Consider the following 22,657-nt stretch of genomic DNA (forward strand, 5'->3'; position numbering starts at 1 on the left):
ATTGGCCGGGCTGTCATTTCTGCACATCCAGTTTCAGTAAATATCATGACCTAGTCTTCATCCTAAACATGATTCGTGTAAAATGGTTTCCACAGGGTGGAAAGCAGAGCTGATGTACGCAAAGGGGAGCTTAGTCTAGGAAATATATGTATAGTTCCTTTGTGTTAGGCTATCTATCAAAAGTTGTGAATGTAAGGTTGAACGTGGCCTCTTGTTTCATTTCTTAGTCCTGTGAAAGCGAGGCAGTGTATGGTTGGGGCGTGGACTTGAATCAGCAGATCTAGATTTGAATCCCAAATCTATTATTGATTAGCTGTTTGGCTCTGAGAATGTTACTCAACTTTTTTCAGTCTCAGTTTTCTTATCTTCCAACTGCAGGTGATAACTGTACCTACCTTATATATTTGCAAAGATTAAATGTGTTGCTGGATCAAAAGGGCCCTCAAGTTTTTTGGACTACACTCTGCAGCAGGAAACATGTTTTTTTTTTTTGCGTTACTAGATGGTATACCCAAATGTACACTCAGAGAGGGACACTTAACTAAAAAAAATTTCATGACACAATAGCTACCCTTATTGTGTGTAATACACTCTGATATTTTCTGTTCCATCCTACTGCATATTTTAAGAAGCTCTGGTCATGACCCACTAAGTTAATTTTACAATCCATCAATGACTTGTGACCCGTAGTATGAGAACCAGATCTACTGCTTAGCACAGTGACTGGCACACAGTCATTGCTCTGTAAGGAATAAACTTTGCACTTGGGAGAGAATGATGGCGTGTCATACATTTATTGAGGCATAATTCTTTGGCCAGAGGAAGTTGTAATAAAAACCCTAAAAATTCCTTAATGAGAGTAGCATGAAGTTTGTCAATATGATAAAAGCCCTTTCTCCTCCTCCTCTTCCTTCTGATTAAGGCACAAAATTGAAGATCAGGGACAAAGGGGTTGGAAACATTTAAACAAAACCAAATATCATTCCTTCGTCCTTAGCAGACTTGAATTAAAATTTCCTAGACTAAAGACTGACTTCGGAATGGTTAATACTGACAACTTTGGACAAAGTTGTCAAAGTGGGAGAACAGCAAGAATGCTATTTATTTGTATTTAATGCACGGTTTACTAAAAGCAGAGAACATGAGGCCTGATGAGTTTCTACCCTCTAGATGATGGTAGAGCATCCTTTTCTCCTCTCCTTTTTTTCAGAAACAAGGAAAAAACTTAATTCATGATAAGGAGGATATGGGTGTACGTGGCACCCTAGTTTTCTATTGCTCCCATAGCGAATTGCCGCAAATGCAGACGCTTGCAACAGCTCAAACTTATTACCTCACCATTTCCCTGGGTCAGAAATCTGGGTGCATCATGATTTAGCTGGTTCCTCTACTCTGGGCATCACAAGGCTGAAATTACGTGTTGGCGGGGCTGCATTACTTTTTGGGAGACTTTGGGTTGAATCTCTTCCAAGCGCATTCAGGTTGTTGGCCCAGTTCAGTTCCTGTGGTTGCAGGACTGAGGTCTGTTTCCTTGCTGGCTGTTGGCTGGGGGGGGGGGCTGACTTTGCTCCTGGAGGCTGCCTCCGTCCCCCCTCAAGCCTTCCGTGTGGCTCAAAGTTGGGTTGAGTCCTCACACTATGAATCTCTCTGACTTCCCTTCTACCACCGCTTTCTCATTCCAGCAGAAGAAATTCCTCTGCTTTTAAGAGCTCATGTAATTGAATTGGATCCACCCAAATAATTCAGGACAATCTCTCTATCTTAGGGTCTGGAACATCCATTATATCTGCAAAGTCTCTTTTGCCATGTAATTTGCCATATTCACAGGGTCCAGAGATTAGGGTGTGGTCATCTTTGGTAGGGGCAAAGTCCTATTTGCCTCCCATACTTGGTTTGGAAATTATTTTCTCTTTACAGAAGAGATTTCTTGTTGTCAGATTTTTCATGGCTCTTAGAGTTACTGAGTAAACCTTAAAATTATAGAATTTTCAAAGGAAACAGCCTTTTAAGCCTCATCACAGATGAGGAAACCAAACAGAAATACTTGTTGAGTCTCACAGGAGGTTGGTGGGGGGGTCAGGGGTGCACCTCATGATTCTTGATCTCTGGTCCTTCTTCATGGCTTAGATACTCAGGAACGCTGATGGATTTTGTTCCTGGGAGAGTAGGTCTTTAGGGAGAAATTAAAGTCCCAGCAATGGGCAGGCCAGGCTTTTGGTTTTGCCCTCTCCAGATCTGACTCCTAGGAAGCATTCGCAAAGTGCAGTTCTGATAGTTATTAAGGGTTATTTTATATCATCTTAGAATGGGAGAAATTTTTAAAAGCCTTGATTCTTAAAAATACCAGGGATATTTAAACAATTTCTCATCTAGGTATTTTAGATGAAAAAAAAAAAAGAGCGAGTTTTGTGTCTCTTCTTCGTAATAGGGTGTCAACATCATTGTTTCTGAGGTTAATAAAGCCTGAGAGAATGAGGACGAAAAGGAGCAAAGGAAGATGAAAAAAGAGCCTAAAACCATCAGTTTCAGGAGCTCCAAGTTGAATGCTCACTGCTGTGCCTTTGCTGTTTCAGGCTGAGATGATACGAGACCAGTAGTGGCTTATTCTTTGTTAATATCACTGGAAGATGGAAAGAGTCCTATGCATTTATGTGTGTATGTATGTATCTGTTAATTGTTTTTCATTCCCACTTCATTCAACCTACATTTATTGAGGTCCTGTTACATGTCTGGTATTATGCTACGGGCTGCAGTACACTGAGGAATCAGTTAGAGCATCTGTCTTTAAGGAGCTCGGTTTAGTCAGAGAGGGCAGATGTAGGAACAGACGTAACAGCATGTTGTCCCAGAATTGTGACTAAAACCCCAATCTCAAAGTCAGAGCCTCAAAGAACCTTACTTCTTAAGAAGAGGCAGAGGAGAGCCAGGCAGCTTCCTGTGGGGCTCACTAGGAGGCAGTAGAAATCCCAGCCATCCACCACACCGGGCTGAAAGGGGAGGGAGGGTGGGGGTGGCAGTTTACACAAGAAGTCCAGAATTTTTAGGGTTGCTGGCCTCGTGGGGAGTGCAGTGCTCGTGGTAAGAGGAGATGGTCACCCTCCCAGGGGGAGCACAGGGGTTGCTTTTCCTTCCCTAACGTCAAATGGAAGGACTCCTCAGACAATCAAATGACAAGCCTGGGTGTGCCTGCTGCAAGGCAGGGGGAGACTGGCATCTCATTCCCCAGACCTCAGGCTTGCTGATCTGCCCCTAAGTACCCGAGACCGGGAAGAGAATTGGAGGGAGACTGCAGGGCTCAGAAGAGGGGCAGCAACAGTGCCATGAGCTGCACCAACACCAAACGTGAAGGGGCTGTGAGTCTCCAGTGGACTGAGTGCACCTTGCGGAAGGTGGCTCTCCTCGAGCCTTTTTGCTGATACTCCACATAAGAGGGCTGCCCACAGGATGAGGGTACACCATTAACAAGGGCTGTTGGATGGACCACGCGTGACTGGAGTTGGGAGGACAGAAGAGGTGGAGCTAGGACTTCTCACATCAGCGAACCATGGAGGAGGAGGCTCCTACAATATCCCCGTCAACACTCATGAGCCCCACAAGAGTCAGCTCTGGGCACCTGCCGCACACGCCTAGGCTTACTGACCGGTCACGATTGACCAGAGAGAGGACTGCCGTGACTCCAGTCAAGCAAGGAGCTGTTTTTCCTCCACCAGTTCCTCCCATCTTCCTTCCCTGTTCCCATCCCCATGGGATCTGGAATCTGCAGATGGAGGAGGTGCAGCCATGAAAGAATGTCGTCCTTTCTGCTCCAAGTCTCTCAAGCCAAATGCCTGACTTGCAATGAGGGAGAGAGAAAGTTTTGAATCAGATACGAGCCCAGACTTGTTAACAGGATGGGACCGAGTTTTAACAACTGGAAATAACTAGAAAGTTATGGGACCTGTCCAAGGTGTTAAAGGATTTACTATTGTGCAGGGAAGGAAGATCGGACAGAGTGTGAATGAAAACAGTGATTAAAAACATTTTTTGTTTGTTTCCCACTGATTTGAAATTTTAATTCCTCAATACACTAGTTACAAAATAAATGCAAAACAGAGTTGGCTGGTCCTGTAATGGTGGCAAATACAAGTGTTTTTCCTTTCTTGCTCAATGTTTTGCTTTTCCTAGAACCAGTAAAATCATTTAACTTTTTTGATTTGCTTGGATTTCTCTTTGTGTGTCGCAAACTCATCCCCAACCATTTCCCCCAAATGGTAAAACCACTGTGTATGTTGAAATACATAGGTGTTCTGTCAGAGTCACCTTGTTGAAAAGATCCTTTTTAGAGTCTTTTCTGAGCCACTTCAATTTGAACTGATGGCTCTCTGGGTCTGCCACAGAGTTGTCATCATGTGATCGCTCCAGAATATTTTGGGGTGAACTTCCTTTTGTGATAGATCCTTTATTTTCTGGATTCCAGATCTTATTTTTCTTAAATTACTTCCTTATTTTGGTGGAGCACTTCATCCAACTTTTGAAAAATATTACAAGGGATGTCAATTTTGAGGACCTAACATATTAGAAATGTTTTTAGGCTATCTGTGGTAATTTGTTTGCCAAATAGCTGAAATATCTCCCCACCCTGGGTTGGGGAACCTCTAACCATACAGAGTCTGGGTTTTGGCCAGTGGGACAACATCAAACACGAAGAAGCAGAAATGGGAAATGCTTACACATCAAGTATGTCCTCTCTTGCTGTTTTTGGGAACCCCCAAACCACTATGGGAAGGAGATGGGCTAGTCTGCTGGAGGATGAGAGGCTGTGTGAAACAGATACAAGCTGTTTCAACTGAGGGCAACTCTTCCTTCCTCCCTAGACCTCCCACTCTGTAATGTGTGTATGAGACCATCCTAGATTATCTAGCCCCTGCTGAACTGACACCTGACTGCAAAGAGTCACCATGCCAGCAGAAGAATCATTCTGCTGACCCACAGAATTATAAAAAATAATAAATGTTTTGTCTCATTTAAGCCAATAAATTTGGGGATGATTTGTTTTACAGCAAAAGCTAACTGATAACCCTATCATGACAATCCCTTGATAGTTTAGCTGGGTAGAGAATCCAGCATTGAAAATTATTTTCCTTTAGAAGTTTAAAGGCATTGCTTCATTGTCTTCTGGTGTTGCTGTTGTGAAGTCTTAAGCCATACAATTTCTAGTTTTTTGCATGCACTTTTTTTTTTCTCTTTGAATGCCTTAAGATTCTCTTTTTATCACTAGTGTTTTAAAAATTTGCAGCATTCTTGGTCTGGGGCTCTTTTCTTCTACTGTGCTGCACACTTGATGAAAATGGGAACTTTCAACCTGAAATTTGTTTCTGCTAGCTCTGGGACTCATTTTGTTTAGTGGAATATTCAGTTGATGATTTCTATCCATTTGGTCTCTGTGTTCTCTCTGAATTTTCTGGTTTGTATACTGAACTCCTTGGACTGCACCTCAGGTTTTCTTATGTGTTCTTTTCACCTTTGCACTGTTTTGTCTTTTTGCTCAATTGGAAAATTTCCTCACATTTTTTCCCACACTTTTTTTTTTTGAGTTTCTAATATCTGTTGTCATATTTTTAATTTCTAAGAACTCTTTCTTTTTTTTTTTTCTCTGATGGTTCTATTTTTAAAGAAAACTGTTTTTGTTTCATGGAGGAACTGTCTTTAATTTCTCTGAGAATATTAATAATTGTTTTTGGAGTTTTTACTTCCTTGCATAATTTCTTGTTCCTTGGAATTGTTCTCTCTTTGCTTGTCTTGGTTTTTGACTACAAGGAAACTGTAGAATTTGTAGATGATTTGAAACCGGGAGAAACTTTGAATGCACTGGATCACAGAAGAAAATTCCAAGCAATCTTGAGCAGTTTAACCATGATGTATCTGAGAATAAAATGTAACATTTGAATATATGGTTGGATTATCCATATCAAGTATAATATGGGAGAAGTGTAGTTTAGAAGTAGAATAGATAAAAAATGATTTAGCGGTTGTATTTAATTATTGATTTAATTAATAGGAAGTTCATGATACCTCCTTTAGTGTGCCAGTGGACACCAAAAACAACAAAAAAACACAAAAGCAAAACCTAATGAATCCTTAAGGTTTCATTAATAAAGATATAATGTTTAGAAGGAGGGAGGTGATTGACTTACTATGATAATGATAGCTACAGTTTTTTGAGCACTTGCATTGTGCTTGGGACTATTTTATGTGCTTTACACATCTTAACTCATTGAATCTGTACTTTATGGGGATAAAAAGAAGACACAGAAAAGTATAAGTTTCCGTCCAAGGTTACACAAATAGTAACTTGCCCAAGGTTGTGCAAATTCAGACTAGAAGAGTTAGGTTGTGAACCCAGGGAGTATGGCTGCAGAACCGATTCTCTCGACCACCACGCTGCATTGCCTCTCTGCTGTGCTCAGACACCTGAGAGAGATCTGGACAGGACAGAACACTCCTGATGGTGGAAGGACTTAAAGCCAAGCGAGACAGGGATGAGCTGAAGAGACTGTGGGAATCAAAGAGAAGACTCACAGGGAACGGATAAATACCTTTCAACAGTTGAACAACTATAAAGAGAAGGATGAATTAGATTTCTTCTCTCTGACTGTAAGCATAAAACGAAGACCAATGCTTAGCAGCTATAGTGAGGCAGATTTTGGCTAAGTACAAAGAAGGCCTCTCTAATGAGCGGGTTTTCAAGGGACCGTTATGAACTGCCTCGAAAAGAACCAGTTCCATGGCACTGGAAGTATTTAAGAAGGAACAGGAATGCTAGTGGTAGGATTCAAACATCAGCCAGAGAGTGGTTTAGATGACCACGATGGTTTAAAATCCTGAGATGCTAGGATTCTATTCATTGGGCAAACAGGCTATTTTAAGAAGCATCCCTGAATTCCCCACTATCTGGGAGAGAAGACTGTCTGGAAAGTTATGTTAGTCACTCTCCTGGTTGCAAAGACATCTGTGTCCAAACCAATGGAAACAATGTAAAGTATTTCTCTCCTATCCTCTGCACCACCCCTGGCCTCTCTCTTTGACATCCTCCAAAGGGAAGCATCATAGAATCTTAAGCTCATAAACATTTAGGGTTGAATGGACAGTTATTATTTAGTGGGACACTCTCTTTGCAGATGAGGGGCTGAGAACAGTGATATGACCCTCCCAAGGTCATTCCGCTGGTTTGTGGCAAAGCAGGAACTAAAATCCAGCTCTCAAGACTTTACGTTCAATTTTCTTTGCAACGTACTACGTTAACATTCACACTCCCCTTTGGAAATTTCTTTCTTGCGTCTAACTTAAATTCTCCACTGTGTGCTTTAATCCCAGTTTCCTACTGTCTTTACGAAGAGCGATGAATGTTGGCCATTTTTCCTGGCAATGTAAAGTCTTCTGTCTTGGACGTGGAATGCTCTGTTAGCTGTATGTTACGGTCTCCTCCCCTGGGAGGGGGTGAGGTCCTTGCATCTCTCGCTCTCATCTGAAGTCAGCAAGGATTCTGAAGAAGAAAAGGCAAAACTAGTAGTTACTGCTGTTTGCAGTCATTTCTCAAATACTTGTTTGAGACCAAGGATGAGGTCTGGTTCTCACATGCCTGAAGAGTTCATGCAGATGTCCTCTCTGTGGGGACAAGCTGTTGTCTGCTTCATAACTGACTGAAGGCATTGTTCCTACCCAGCAAACTAGAGCCAGGTGGACAAGCCAGTGGGGTCCAGGGCTTAAAATAGTTTTGTCTAGGGCCATCCTTTCCCACCACTCTGTCCCTTAGTTTTCTTTTCTTTTCTTTTTCTTCCCCACGTATTTATATATTTATTTTTAAATTTTATTTTAAAAAATTATCAGACGGTAAACTTAACTTTCTCTCCTTTCGAGTACAATTCTAATGAATTTCTTCCCATGTATAAATCTGTGACCACCACCATCATCAAGACGCAGAGCAATTCCATCACTGCCCCCCCTTCCCTAAACCTTCCTCCTGTGATTCTTGTATAGTCACCTCTACCTCCACCCATAACTCCTGGCCCCACAGATCTTGCTCTTTGTCCCTTTGAGAATGTCATACAAGTGGAATCATACAATACAAACCTTTCGAGGTTGGCTTCTTTCGCCAGAGTAATGCCTTTGAGGTTTATGCACGTTGCTGTGAGTCTCTATGTCCAGGAGACTGGGAGATGGGAAATAAGTCTGCAGAAAGGAGCTGCGGCTTGATCATGTTGGGGCCTGAATGTTTTTGAGATGGAAAGAGTAATCATTAGGTACTACAAACTCTCCGAGGGAATTCATTCACTTACTCGCTTATAGAATTATTTCTGGAGCAACAAATAGGTGCTACATATTGTTTTCGGTGTTGGGATAGAGTAGTGAGCAAAACAAAGATCTCATCCTCAAGGAGCTTACAATTCAAGTGAAGGGAAACACACAAGCCCATGTGTGACTTCACGTTAGGAAGGGATACGCTCGGGGGAGGGGCGCCAAACGGGGAGAGGCTGTTTTGGATGGCGTGGTCAGCGACAGCCACTTGAACAGGCCAGATCTGACCTTGGACCTGAATGAAATACATCAGCAAGCCACCAACCAGCCAGCCATCGGGGACCTGAGAGACGCAGGTGTAGGGGAACGTGAGGAGTGTGAGGGGCGCTGGGGTGGGGCCGTGCTGGCCACATTTGAGGAACAGCCAGGAGGTGCAGAGGGAGTAGCCCGGAGGGTGGAGTTGACACCCGTCCTGCAGGATCTTAGGGGCACTGAGAAACCTTTGGATTTTTTTTTTCACTTTTTTTTCCTGCACGTTTTAAAAAATTTGCATATATGTACGGTTCAGCTTTTTAAACCACATTGACGTTATCTACATTGGCATTCAATTCCCCTTGAGCCGGGCTTTGTAAAGTTGCACTACCTCTTTGTATGTAAATGCAGTTGTTAATGCTTAGGTGGGTGTTCGCTGCATTGCAGGAGGAAAGCCCAGGTGTTATAACCCTGTTTAACCGCAGGAGGGCAGAAGAGCCTAAAGAATGAGAAGAAGATCAGCCTGGAGAACAAACTCCTCTTTGTTCGCATAGGGGGCAAATCATCAAATGATCTGCAGACTCTGGCAACTTTTGAGAACGGTAGAGAAGCGTTACGCATTCAGCAGCCAGCTTGCTAGCTTGACCATCCGTAGCAACGCAAAGGACTCCTGGGCTCAAGATTTACAAGCTGTGATCTTTGGCAAGTTGGTTAACCCTCTGAGCCTCAGTTTTCTCCTCTGTAGAAATGGGCCTGATATTACCCAGCTCCTAAGTTTATGGTGGGACTTAAAGAGCCTGGAGAAGCTTCCCTGCAGCTCTTGTTGGAAGTTGATTCTCCAAGCTCAGTGCCACTCTTCCTTCAATGCCGAATATCACAGGCTTCCGGAGCCCCAGATCCAGCTAAGCCTGGGTGGGTTGGTGTCCCCAGGGAGAAGCAGGAGCAAGTGCGAGGGACCGAGGAGGGAGACCCAGGCACTGGGAAAGTTCACTTCTTCATATTCACCTGGGGGTCTCAAGTTTAAATTTAACTGAATTATATGTTTTCACCAAGTGAAGGCCAAATAACATCCCAGAAATCTGTATAAAAGAAGGCTTTGTAATTATTTGAATTTAGAAAAGTGTCAAAAGTATTGCACCATCATATAGTACCTAGTGGTACAGCTCGGGTTATCAAAGGACTCTGTGCTGAAGGTTCATTCATGACTTCTTTTCAGTAAAATGACGTTGTCGGGCACGTGAGGTACATGGGACTGATTTTGTTTTCCCTGGTTTTGAGTTTTCTTTATATATAAAATGTAAGGTTTATTTTATAGTTATATTTTAATATTTGTATACATTTGATCAACATTTGTATGTATTTGTACACATTTCCAGGTCATAAAATAATTTTAGTCAACACCAGGAAACTGTAAATTTTTTTAAATTTATACATTATCTGTGTTTGAGAAATCCTTGATTCAAGGAGATTTAAGGGAGTTTTTCTCTGTCAGGATTCCATCAGGGAAGGAGAACCACTATGAGCAAGATGGGATAAAGGGGGATTTGGAGGAACTGGACCTCACACCACCGTGGGAGCCGGTGGAGATGTGTGTGGAAGGCTGTGGTCTCTGTGTCTGGTCAGACGGCAAACCTGTAGTTGCTGTAGCTTTGCAGAGCTGGGAGTTCGTGGAAATAACTGTGATGCAGGAAAACAGATGTGGGGTATGAGGAGGACCGTGTTCCAGGCTTCCGTTGGGCCCCTGGGATGTGCCCCACCAAGTGTGGGTCCTTGGCTTCGCCCGGGAAAGAATTCAAGAGCGAGCCACAGTTGAGTAAAGGTAGATTTATTCAGAGATACATTGAAAGGCAAGAGAAAGGCCGTGAGGTGTGGGGGTTGGGTGCTCAGATTAAAAGTAGGAACACACTCCATAGACAGAGCACAGGCCGTCTCCAAATGGAGAGAGAGAGAGGGGGGCTGCCCCGAGGCACTGTGTTGCCAGTTTTTTAATGGGCTCAGTGGTTTCATATGCTAATAAGTGGAAGGACCAGTCTAAGTAGCCTGGGGAAGGGGCTGGGATTCCAAGGAAGTTGGCCATTCCCCTCCCTTTGACCTTTTATGGCTAGCCTCCGGACTGCCAGGGTGCCTGTGGGCGTGTTATTCACCATGTTACTATATTACAATGGGCATATAATGAAGCTCAAGGTTTCCTGGAAGTTAAGTCTCTCATCATCTTGAGCCTCAAGGCCTCCTGGGGCTTGAATCTTTCACCATTTTGATGTTAATTGCTGTAGCATTCCTGCCCCCTTCCATCCTGTCTCAACTGGACCCAAAACAGCACAGAAGAATGAGGATAAATGTATCTCCCAAGAAAAATCAGGAACCCACAACCATCTCCTCCCACCTCCCACCCAGAACAGACAAGGTGACTCGAGGGATGAGCTGGACTCTTCTCTGCAGAGCTGCCTACGGAACATGCGAAAGCTGAGGCTGGAGCTCCGGGAGGAGGTGCAGGACCATGGGCTTGGCTGCTGCCCCCTCGTCCACAAGATGAGCTGACGGGCCCGATGCAATGGTGCCTGGTACCCACACCACCTTTCAGAACGCAACGGCCCCCACCTCACTTTCGCCTTCTGAATCTCAGGCCAGTTTCTCTCGCAGTCACCCCGAAACTGCGCCAGACAAGGACAGACAGACTAGCTAAGTTGACACAGTGTAAAGCCCTCACAGTGATTCATTTTCAGATATCCCTGAGATAAACATTTAAGCAGACTCTACCCCAGAGTGTGTATTCAATTGCTATTGAATGAATAATGATACTGAACGGTTTGGCAGGAAGAGCAAAGGACTGCTGGTCAGGGGGCTTGGGGCTGTCCTGGTTCTGCCGCTGCTTAGCCGTGGGACCCGGGGCAAGCCACGCCAGCCCTGTGCCCTCCCTTTGGTGGAAGGGGTCAGATGAAACGATCTCTAAGTAACCTTTTCGCTCAGAGATTCTGCTGTTCTATGAGTTTGTCAGATTGCTTTCCAAACCATATGTGGGGTGAGTTAGAGAATGTGTGAGTGATCGTTATGAGAAACAGTCATGGGTGGGCCCCAGAGTTGAGGGTTCTGGAACCTAGCAGTCTGCATGAGGGCCTTCCTGGGGGATGGTGAACTGGAAGAAGAAAGACAAGTGCAGAAATGGGAGCTGCAAGGGAGCTCAGGACCAACTTTGCCTGCTTGAAAATTGTGCCTTGTACTGGCTCCGACTCCACTGGAATCCAGCTTCTCAGCCACATGAGTTTCTGTGCATCGCTAATTTTCCTTTGCAGCAAAGTTCTCTGTCCCCTAGCAAGTGGCAGTGTCCTCTGAGATTCCCAGGCTCTCTGGGACACAGGCCCTTGCCTTGAAAAGCCCTCTCTCTCTGCTTGGGCACCGATTTCTTAAAACCGTCCCAAGTCTGCCAGGCTTTCTCATGCACATGCTATTCATACTGAGCTTGGCTGAATGCTCCAAATTTTTAGAACTTGATGAAAACGGGGTGGGAAGTCCTTTATTACAATTTCTTGTGCCTTCCTTAAAGCAGCTGCTCTTTTCTTTCTAAATGTATAAGATGAAATTTGTAGGCTTTTGAGTATGAGATGTGAAAAATCTGTAGCTTAAATCATGGTGAATGATAAAAACTATGGTAAACTCATTCCTTCTTTAAATGAAACAGCCATTTTCCTTTGCATATCCCCTCCCACCCCGGTCATATCCCAGGACCTTAGGCATAGGAGGTCTAATTCAGGCTGAATTCTACAGTTAATCGAAAATTCAAAGTCAACCATCAACTCTTTCCTGAGTATCTACTATGTTGTTTGGCTAGACAGGTGCTAAGGGAACCCCGAAGTATAATTAAACATAATGCTTTTAAAGAATGAATCATCCTTTTGGAACTAGAGCAAGCAAATATGTGAACAGTCAGGAAAGGTACATGACAGCTGGCTTATAATCATGGTAGGAAAGAGCTCTACAAATCGATGTGATTTGCAGAAAAATTTTCTTGTAGCTGTTGGGCATGGAATTTCAACAGTTGTAAGAAAAGAGGGAAAACATGCTACTTTGGAGATGGGAGTGACCTAGAGGTAATTAAAATGCGTGAGGGGACTTCAGGCAGAGTGAGCAAATGTAGAAGGAATACTGGGTGGAGATGTAGCAGGACTTCTTAACTTTTGAAACTCACCTTTCCTTGGTATTTCTGGACCCTTCTGAGGCAAGATGCCATAGGGGAGTTTAGGAACTCCCTGTCATGATCTCAATCTAGGGGTGCAAGCCTCTGTTCTTGCAGATTATTTTAAAAGAATTACTATCCAAGATAACCAGTTTAGAATCCCAGGCTTACAGCCACATTCCTGGAGCCTTTCTTTCTTTCTTTTTTTAACTGAAGTACAGTCAGTTTACAACATTGTGTCAATGTCTGGTGTACAGCATAATGTTTCAGTCATCCGTATGCATACATAGATTCTTTTCATATTCTTTTTCATTATAGGTTACTACAGGATATTGAATATAGTGCCCTGTGCTCTACAGTGGGTCCTTGTTGTTTATCTATTTTATGTATAGTAGTCTGTGTCTGCAAATCTCAATCTCCCAGTTTATCCCTTCCCGCTCCCTCCCCCCGCCCCAACCATATGTTTGTTTTCCATGTCTGTGAGTCTCTTTCTGTTTTGTTGATAAATTCATTTGTGTCTTTTTTTTTGTAGACCTACATAGAACCTTTCTTATTTTTGTAGTGTGAGTCTCACTTTTTGCCTCTCTCCCTTCTGGCATTTCAGTTTCTATGGATTGTGGCTCTGGGAGAAATTGACAGGTGGCAGGGCTAAAAAAATTACGCGCCACCCCCAACACCTCTTTAATTTATGCTTTTCCATCATCTCGTATAGCTTTCCAAAAAATGAAACACACGCATAAAGGTAAACTACACTTGATTCGCTGAGGGGGTCAGGGAGTGACAGGCATCTTGATCATTACCCAAGGCTCTGCGGAGGAATGTTAAGTTGTTTGATTCGCAGCTCCGGGCCTGGTGAAATAGGTAGTATTTCATTTCAATCCTTAGCGGGATTCAGGCTGCCAATATCTCCGCTTTGAAGTGGTTTCGCCTCCTATGATGTTACGGGACTCCCTGCGCTGGGCCTGAAGAGGCCGTTTCTCACACTCCCGTCCTCCCACCCCAGTCACCGGTGGTTTGCCAGCCTGTGAACCCGATCTGACGCCCTCTCTGATTTCCAGCATGTCTCCCCAAAGGTCTCTCTTTCCTAGATAATTTGAGAGATGAAAATTACAGTACATTCGGCTTGTGTGTGTGTGTGCGCGCATTGGAGGCGGCAGGTGCTGGGGCGGAGGCGTGTGCTCTGAATTCAACTCTCCAAATGTCACTCGAATTCAGAGTGGCTCTATTAACACCCCCTCCCTTTTTTTTTTAAAGTCCATCCACCCTGGAATGGAGCTCGTTTAACTCTTTAGTTCCCATTAGAGGACATTAGCTCTACCCTTTTCCTGGCTGATTGGTGAACAAAATGAGTATTTTATTAATCAGAATCCTAGAATATCTGCACAGTAAGGTTTCCTGGAAGTTCCGAACCTGATTTCTCTTCTGTCCAGATTTCTGTCCTTGGCCAGATGTGAGATATAATTTTTATTGGGGATTTTCTGAAAGGTAGACTAGCTGTCTGCATCTCGCTTTACCTTGGAATAAAAATCCCTCCACCAGGAAGCTGTGTGGTTCGGCTGCGTTTTGGCTCCTTGGGCAAATGCTTTCACCGAATTTTACCACGACGTTAGGTATTTTGCCTCCACTGAGAGATGGGATGGGGACAACTGTGTGAAACACGTCACATCTATTGTAAGGAAGTTTTTGAAAACTTCATCTGACATCACACAGTGTCCTTACCGGGACAACAACAACAATGCGGGTAAATAGATTCTCCCATGTCTCAGTGTCAGGAAAAGTGTGTTTCTCCTGAACTGTGGTTTCTTAGGAAAAACAATCTCATAGTAGATATAAATAAAATCTCATTGGATTGGTCCCTGCTGATTTGCAGTTTCTTGTAATTTGTACCCATGAATTTGATCTTAGAGTAAACGTGGCATATCTTGGATTTATGTTCACAGTACATTCTGTGCAGTTCAGCATTAAAAAGTCCTCAGCTGGTTTGTGATCATGGCTTCAATTTCCTGCATTTGACCTATGAATGCTCATTTGTTTTGTAGCTTATAAAAATAGTCGGGGTGGGTGGGGTGGTGGGGAGTAAATGGTATTTATTTGAAAATACTTTGCAGTTTGGAGATTGTATTCATTTCTTCTTTTACTGGCCCAAATCTTTTCACCTAGATCTCTTCACACTAGGTGGCAGAAGAGCTTCATAGAGAAGTTTAATTCCCTAAGCGAAGACTTTGATAGCTTCTGGGGGCGGGGGAGCAGGGGAGCAGTAGAGACATAACACAGATATTTGCGATGGACTCTGGGATGTCCTGCTCTGAAGTGAGTCGGTGTGCAGCTTGGGAGATGGTCTGTGATTCTCAGCTTGTGGCCCCACAACGTGTTCTTTTTGCCTCTATTCTTGTGCCCAAGAGACAGACAGGGAAGGAGAGAGAGAGAGAGACAGAGAGATGGGGCTGATCAGGTAGGGAGGAGAGAAAGGTCACCTTCTTTCCTCCTTTTACTAAAGTAACCAGAATCACATTAATACATATCAAGAGAATTTCCAAGCTGTGAGCATCCTTGTCAGTGGACCCCCGATGAGCTGCGGAAGCTGGTGGTCTCTCATTGCAGGTGTAGCTCCACTGTGTTCATAGGGACCGGGTTAGCAGAGGTCCTGCTTGGAATTCTGCTCATGTATTGTTTTTGATCTTTCGGTTGTTTAGCTGGTGTGATGGGAAGCGTGAGAACTGGACTGGGGTTGGAGGGGATGGCCACATGCCTTCTTTCTTAGACTTGACTTCCTTCGTCTTGGACAAATCACTTATTCTTCCCAATTCTAAGTTTGCTTATCTGTGAAATGGGGGTAATAATAGTACTTATTTCAGAGTGTGGTTTTGGAGATAATACACATTAAAGGAGCATTAGAGGAGATAAGACACATAAAGTATTTGGCACATGGTAAGTTACAAAATTTGTTAGCTGTCTTTTTTTGTTGTTTGTTTTGCTTTGCTTTTTATCTTGGACAAGTCAAACTCTGTGAACTTCAGATTCATAACTGATAAAATGACAGGTATGAATAAAACGATGTCAAAAGTTATCTGTAGCCTCCAAAGCTTGAAAATGTGTGTGCTGTGTGTGCAGTGTTTGTGTCATTCTGTATCATTCATAGGGTCACACACACAGCTGTGTACACAATAGTGAATCTTATGTTTATCAGATGCATGTTGAATAGAAAACATAAGGCTTCTAGCATGATTTATTTTACAGACATGAAGATGGTTAGGGCATAAGTAATATATTCTACTTCTTCTCTTGTTCATTCATTACTTTTTAGATATTTATTTTTAAAAATTCATTACTTTTAAATTAGGGAACATTTATGGACCAAATCTTTCCTACATCCCAGGAACTGAGCTAGAACCCACTGGGGATAGAAAGCTAAGGCAGAACGTGACTCCTGTCTGCAAAGCTGTGACTTCTGGGTGAGAAGACAGGCTGTGAAGTGGTGCCACAAAATGGAAGTCTGCCCAGGATCCCACTGGAGCACAGGGTGAGGGAGCTGGTTATATTAGGGAGTTGCAAGCTACTGGTATAGCCGGTGTGTAGCGTACTTATGGGGAATGGTGGGGTATGAGGCTCCTTAAAAACCTTTTCTAAGATCTGCAGGCTGTCAGAGTTGCAAATTTGAAATTTAGATGTGTGTGAAATTCTGCATTTTTAATTGATGGAAAAATATATTGGCTTTATTTGAACAGTTTGTTCTAAAAAATCTCTATAATAGAAATGATAAGAACAATTGGATTTACTTTACAGTTTATAGAACGTTGACCATGTTCTGTGTCTGACAGATTTTAGAACCGGATTTAGTATTGCATGTATTATGATCTGTTTCATATTCATGAGCTGAAAGAAGCTGAGCCGTAATTGACCTAGATGGTTCAAGGTAGAGAAGCCTGGAGTTCTACAGTTTTTCCGCCCCTGATGCGTGCCCCTTCTATGGTGGTTCTTGGTCTGTGTCTTGAGGGCCATTTATCTTGAGTCTGTGATATTATTCATTCTTCCTGCAGTCTCTTCTCCTTCTTTTTTCTCCTCTTGTTTCTATCCATAACTGCGATTATCCCTACTTATTCTAAGACATATGGTAAAACGGTTAATGCAGAACTGAGTGCAGACTGTGGGCAGAGCTGATGATCTCCATCTACTATTAGAGACTGAGAGAGCCCTGGAGGACCAGGGCTCCATCACACACTCAGTAATCTGACCCACTCTCTGCTCTGGGCTCCCAGTCTTAGTCTAGTTGACCAGACGGAACCACTGATGCTCATCAACATGTGAGACCAACGTTGAGTCTGAAAATCCCAGCATAACAGTTTGTCTCCTGATTAGAAGTGAAAGGCAGGTAGCAGCCATTCAGAAACTCTGAAATGGCAAAGTTAGGGAACTGGGTTTTGAAAATGAGTCACCCAAACATTTTCTTTCCAAACATCTGCAGGTTGTTAGCCTGATTTATTTTGAATTAAAAAATCTTTTTGAGCTGGCTGACAGCTTATTTTAATTCCCAGCTGTTAAAATGTTTCAGCGATTGGAATCAGGGGCTGTGCCATTGCTTTTGATGTGGTGGGAACCGGTTCAGCACTCAGGTACACCTGCGGGAACTGCCTCTTCTCATCAGGGCCCTTCCTAGTTTTATTTCCTTCTGTTTAAAAGCTTGGTGCTTTGAGCTCTTTGTTTATGATCTATTTGCTGGGGTCTTATAGGACTGGTGGCCAAAGGAGTTTAGCTCACATCCAGGATGGGGTGGCTTTTATCCAACACATAGCACTTTGTGGCTGCCTTAGATTCTTTCTGGGACAAGCTGGGGGAATAAACAAATACACAAAGAAGTTTATATTTAATTAGAATTGCCTCCTCCTTTCCTAAAATATGCTGAAATGAATTTTCTACTCAAGGCTGTGGTTCTTATAAATGTTTTCAAGATTTCTCTGCAGATGGCTGGCTTGGTAAGGGCCTTTGACTTGTTCCTCGTTTTTCCCTGCTTGTGGGTGAGCACCTCTCTTTTTTGCTGTGAGGTTGGATAAGGGACCTGGGGGCTCTGTCTCTTCCCTCCTGATCCAGCCCATCAGAAGCAGCAAGAGCATCACCACCATCTTCTACTGCCACCACCAAGAAGCCACGCCTCATTACTTCCTAGCATACCTTCACCTGAATCCCCCAGCAGACCATCTTATCATCTTTTGGGTTGAATTTTCCCCCCAAATTACATGCACTTCCTACTTTTACCTCCTCAGTTCCCCTTTATGCCTCAGGATTTTTCATACCCCTTGTGGCTCCCTCCCACCACTCTGTTGAGACTGGGCTCTCCAAGATCACACATGGCTTCATAATTGGTTCTCACTCCTCTTGTGACTTGACTTCTTCATTGTTCCTTGACCTCTGTGTGTCTGAGTTAAGGAGAATTTTGAAACCAAAAACTAGACTGATGCATTGGGATATTAAATATTAGTGTAAGGATTTAGGGCTTCCTGCCGTAGGCATTAGGGGCCCAATCATGTTTGTAATCTATGTTAAACTAGGCAGTAAGTAGATTAATCCAAAGAGGAAAGATGAGTAGAAGGTTGTCCATATAGTCCAGGTGGAGAAAGGGACTGAAAGTATAAACAAGAAAGATGATAAAGAGTATTAAATATGAAGCAAGTATTGAAGAGATATTGAGGGAATCTAATAGATGGGGAGCGATAACATATATGGAGAAAAAGTGACATGAGAGCCTTGCCCTTCTTTAATTTTGACCTTCATTTTTGACCTTCATATTTTTGCTCATGTTTTCTCCTTTTGTAAGTGTCCTTCCTTGGTCATTCCATTGAACTGCACACTTCTTCTCAGGACTCTTTAAAATTTGCATGAAATCCTTCTTGATCACCACAGGTAGACATCGCTTTTAATTTCTAAGAATTCTGTAGCACTATGTACATCTTAACTTTTATCTCATTATTTTACCCAGTTTCCTCAGTCTGGTTTTAGGTGGATGGCATGTGATATCTGTCTCTCTAAGAATAAAAAGATGGAGGAATAAGGAAAGGGAAAGGAGACTGTTTATAAGTATAAGGTTACATGGTCTCATAAGTGTGATAAAATTACAAACTCTATTTTATGCATAGTATAAATTTGAATTTCTCTCTATCGTGTTTTTACTCCTTTTATTTCCAAATGTTTTAAATTGTGATAAAGTTTTAAAGTTAGAGTCCCAGGAGCTTTAGTTAGAACAGAATGAATAGGAGGAACTGACCCTTTGGTAAATATTAGTCACGCTTTCCATGTCTCTCAATGAACTGGAAGAGAGGGTGTTTGTCGCTATTCCTGGAAATTTTAAGAAATTTTTCTGTTTACAATTTTAAGTTAAACAGTTCTCTACTATTACCTCCTGAGAATCTTTCTGAAGAATTTCTCCTTATGTGACAGAACGCTGCTTACTTGGTTTTCTAGAATTTTGTTGGTCACACCCAACAAAACAGTACTGTTTTCCCACTGGGTTTTCTTTCTCTAAAGAACTTCATGTTTTGACTCTTAAGAAGAATGTAATACTGAGTGTCTGAGTAATATATTAAGGCAAATAAATGTTCTCGGCTTCTACCCTTCTATTCTAAATGTGACTCAACTTTGAGAATCATTTTGGAAGCCTGGGGTAATGTTTCTAGTGAGGTTCTCCCAGATGCAGCCGAGCTAGGAATGAGTTACAAGGATGCCTTCTGAGGATACGTGATTACACAGAAGCACGTTAAGAGGACGCTGGGCTTTCTGTTTTCCCTCTTTCTCTCCATTAATATATAATCTAGTTTGACTCTTTTCAATGATGAGTAAGCTACTTTGTCTTTTTCTTTCACATATTACAAATATGGTTTCACACTCAGAATTTATGCAAAATGCAAATTGTTTGTGAAAATGCTAATTTCAGAACCATCTTCAAAGATTCTGTTCAGGACTTCTGGGATGGAGTCCCATTTGTAATGTCTACCACCATCATCCCACCTTCCCTGGAGGATTTAGATATGGTTGGGCCATGCACCACACTCTTAGGAATACTAGGCTAGAGAAACTAGCAAAAAAACTTTGCCTGTCATTACATCTCATCTGTTCCCCGTTGCCTTGGCCCACTAGGGAGCAAGCAGTAGATTTAGATTTGTAAGTTTCTTCTAACCCATCTCTTTAGAAGAGTTATTACAGGGCACATACCCTGTTACAGCTCAGTATGTACAAATTGAAAGGATTCTCTTAAGTTAACCTCCATTTATCACTTCTAACCTCTAATTCTTGGGTTGCGACGATTTTGCATGTCTCAGGGAATCCTCAAATAACCTTTCTGAAAAAGTGCACTAAAAAAGTAAATTAAAAGTAAAAAGCGTTTTAAATGATGTTCAGGTTTCAGATAAGGATTTGGACATAATGACCCTGAAATTCTGTAATTCAGTAAAATGTGCTTCTGCAATTTTATACTGTGTTAAAATGACACCTTAAGGTACAATGAAACTCCTTTCTCTGCGAGAATGTGCAGCTAAAGTTGTAAATTTACTTCTCTCTTTCCAGACTTTCCTTTTCCCCTTCTGCATGAAGTATTTGCCTTTGTAATTTGATGTATTATTGTTTTGGTGTTTGGTCCATGAACATCAGAACCTGGGTAACTGGGCTGGCTAATGACATTGCTTGCCAATCGTTATAATTAAGGAAACCCAGACACGCCGGCACATCGGAACCAGTGATGACAGGGTCTCAAGGGCTGTACCTTCCTCATGAATGGAGGGAAGTAGGCATTATTTATTGTGACACTGTCCCACGTGTGTTAAACACTCATCATCATTTCATTCTTTTTTTAAAAATTTTATTCTTACTTGAGTCATATGAGGTAAGTTTGGTCATTCTAGTTTTACAGAGGAGAAAACGGAGGCTCAGCAAGTGACCTGCCTTGATCACGCCTCTAAAGTCTATACTTTTCCCACAATCCTTTGCTGTTCTTCCTTAATTCAGTGAAGCGGATGCCAACTGAATCCAAATAGGTTTTGCTCTGATTCTGATGGGGAACAGACTCTTTTTGAAAGTTCCCAGTAGTTGGCTGGTGAGTGCCTAGGCACGGCTCGTAGTTTCCAAGGTGGCAGGTATGTAAAACCGGAGAGGTGGGCGAAATCAAGACAGAGCAGAAGCAGCTATTGGAAGATTCAAACCCCTGACCAACACTCGCCTCCTGGGATGGTTCTAATTTTGCTGTTCCTCCCTCATCTCTTTCTTTTCAAGACTTAATTTGCTCTAACCCTTAACCTTTCCAGCTGGTGGGCACCTCATTCACAAGGGAGCAGATACCAGATGGGAGAGACTGAAAAAACAGTTGCTTGGTAATTGTTCTTATGAATTATAGACTCAGGCCCTGGGTTGGAGGGCTCTGATCTGAACGCTTGGTTTCAAACCCACTGAGAAAATAGTGTGATTTAAGTGGTGAACAGGAGATGGGAGTGGGAGAGGCTGACAGCGAGGACTAATTTGTTCTTTAAATTTGCCTAATGGTTTGCAAGGATGGAAATATCCACTGCGGGGGAAATGTGATGGATTCTCCTAGGAAACTGACTTCACCAGATAATTCTTTAGAAACTGTTTTCAGAAACGAGACAAGTGGCATGAATTTACTGACAAAGGGAACCAGCTCTGTGTCTGGGACTGGGTCAAAGACCTGAGAGGCATTCCTGTCGCGATACAACTTAGACATTTGTTCAACGGGCGAGTGCTCACGCTGAGTGATTTTCAAAGCTGTTGGAGGGCATTTATCAGGCGTTTAAGCTCTGGGTCCTCTTTCCCACAGTGTGAAGGCCAAGAGAAGGGATCTCGGGCTCTCTTCCCCGACCCCTGCGATGGGAATTCAGGGGGAAAAGGTCACCTATTCTTGTCCCACAAAAGAAAACTTATTCATCGGTTGTCAAGCAAAGGAGTTTCAGATCCTGCAAATAGGGGGATTGCTAAGAGGTTATTAGCAGTACCCATTCCGCAGCCAAAGCTAGTGCTGCAGGGAGAGTGATGGTGGGGGCCGTGGGCTGTGTGCTACTTCAAGTGAAAATGGGGGTTCATTCTGGACCTCTTTGGATGTCTTTCGTTTCCTTTCAATTCTAGTAAAAACATACACTCCAAAACTATCACCTCTTACTTTTTTTACTGAGGGGATTCCAGGAGACAGCGTGAGACAGAGGAAGAAGAGGGCGAAACAGCTGTCATGGTTTTCCAGTCGCCTCTCTGGCTCCTCTTCTTGCTCAGGACTATTTCACGTCACAGGATTTTCCTTCTTCTCTTCTGGGCTGTTGATGCACCCAAGATCTTCATATCCTTTCAATCACGGATTAGAGACGCAACATCAGAGAGAAAGAGGAGGAAATTGTATTTTAAAATTCTGTTCCATTTGTTTTACCAGCAATTAAAACTCTTTGTGGTCCCTGCTCTGATTATAACAGCAGGGGCCATGAGGCCACCCTGCTGTGAATTCATTTCCAGTCCAGCCACCTAGGACAGTGCCCATGTGAATTTATGGGTCCTGCTGGACATCAGCTTCCCCATCCTTGCCTCGCTGAGCATAGCGCCAGGCTTCAGTGGCTGCAGATGTGACCATACCTGCTTCTGCCCTTGACCCAAAGCACTTGCAGACCTCGGTGCACGCATGAACCTTCAGCTTGGGGTGTCAGAACGAATCTAGCCATGTACCTCCTCGAGGTGGCAGGGGACCTGAGGTTGCTCCTCTGCCCTAGTGTGGGGGTCTCCCTTCCTTCTCCACATCCACCCTCCCCTTCTGAAGTTTGCAGTGTGCTTGGGTCTGGCCTCTCAGGGAGGTGAAACATGGCTTCACTTTGGAGCAGCTGTGATTGGCTCACGGAAGCAGAGGAGCTGGGATCGCAAGTCTCTGGTGTGGATGGTGCCAGCGTTTCTTAGTAATGAGCCTTGCAGACACAACCCAGGAGAGCAAGT

The sequence above is a fragment of the Vicugna pacos genome, chromosome 23, assembly GCF_048564905.1.
Source record: "Vicugna pacos chromosome 23, VicPac4, whole genome shotgun sequence".
NCBI classification, from domain to species: Eukaryota; Metazoa; Chordata; class Mammalia; order Artiodactyla; family Camelidae; genus Vicugna; species Vicugna pacos.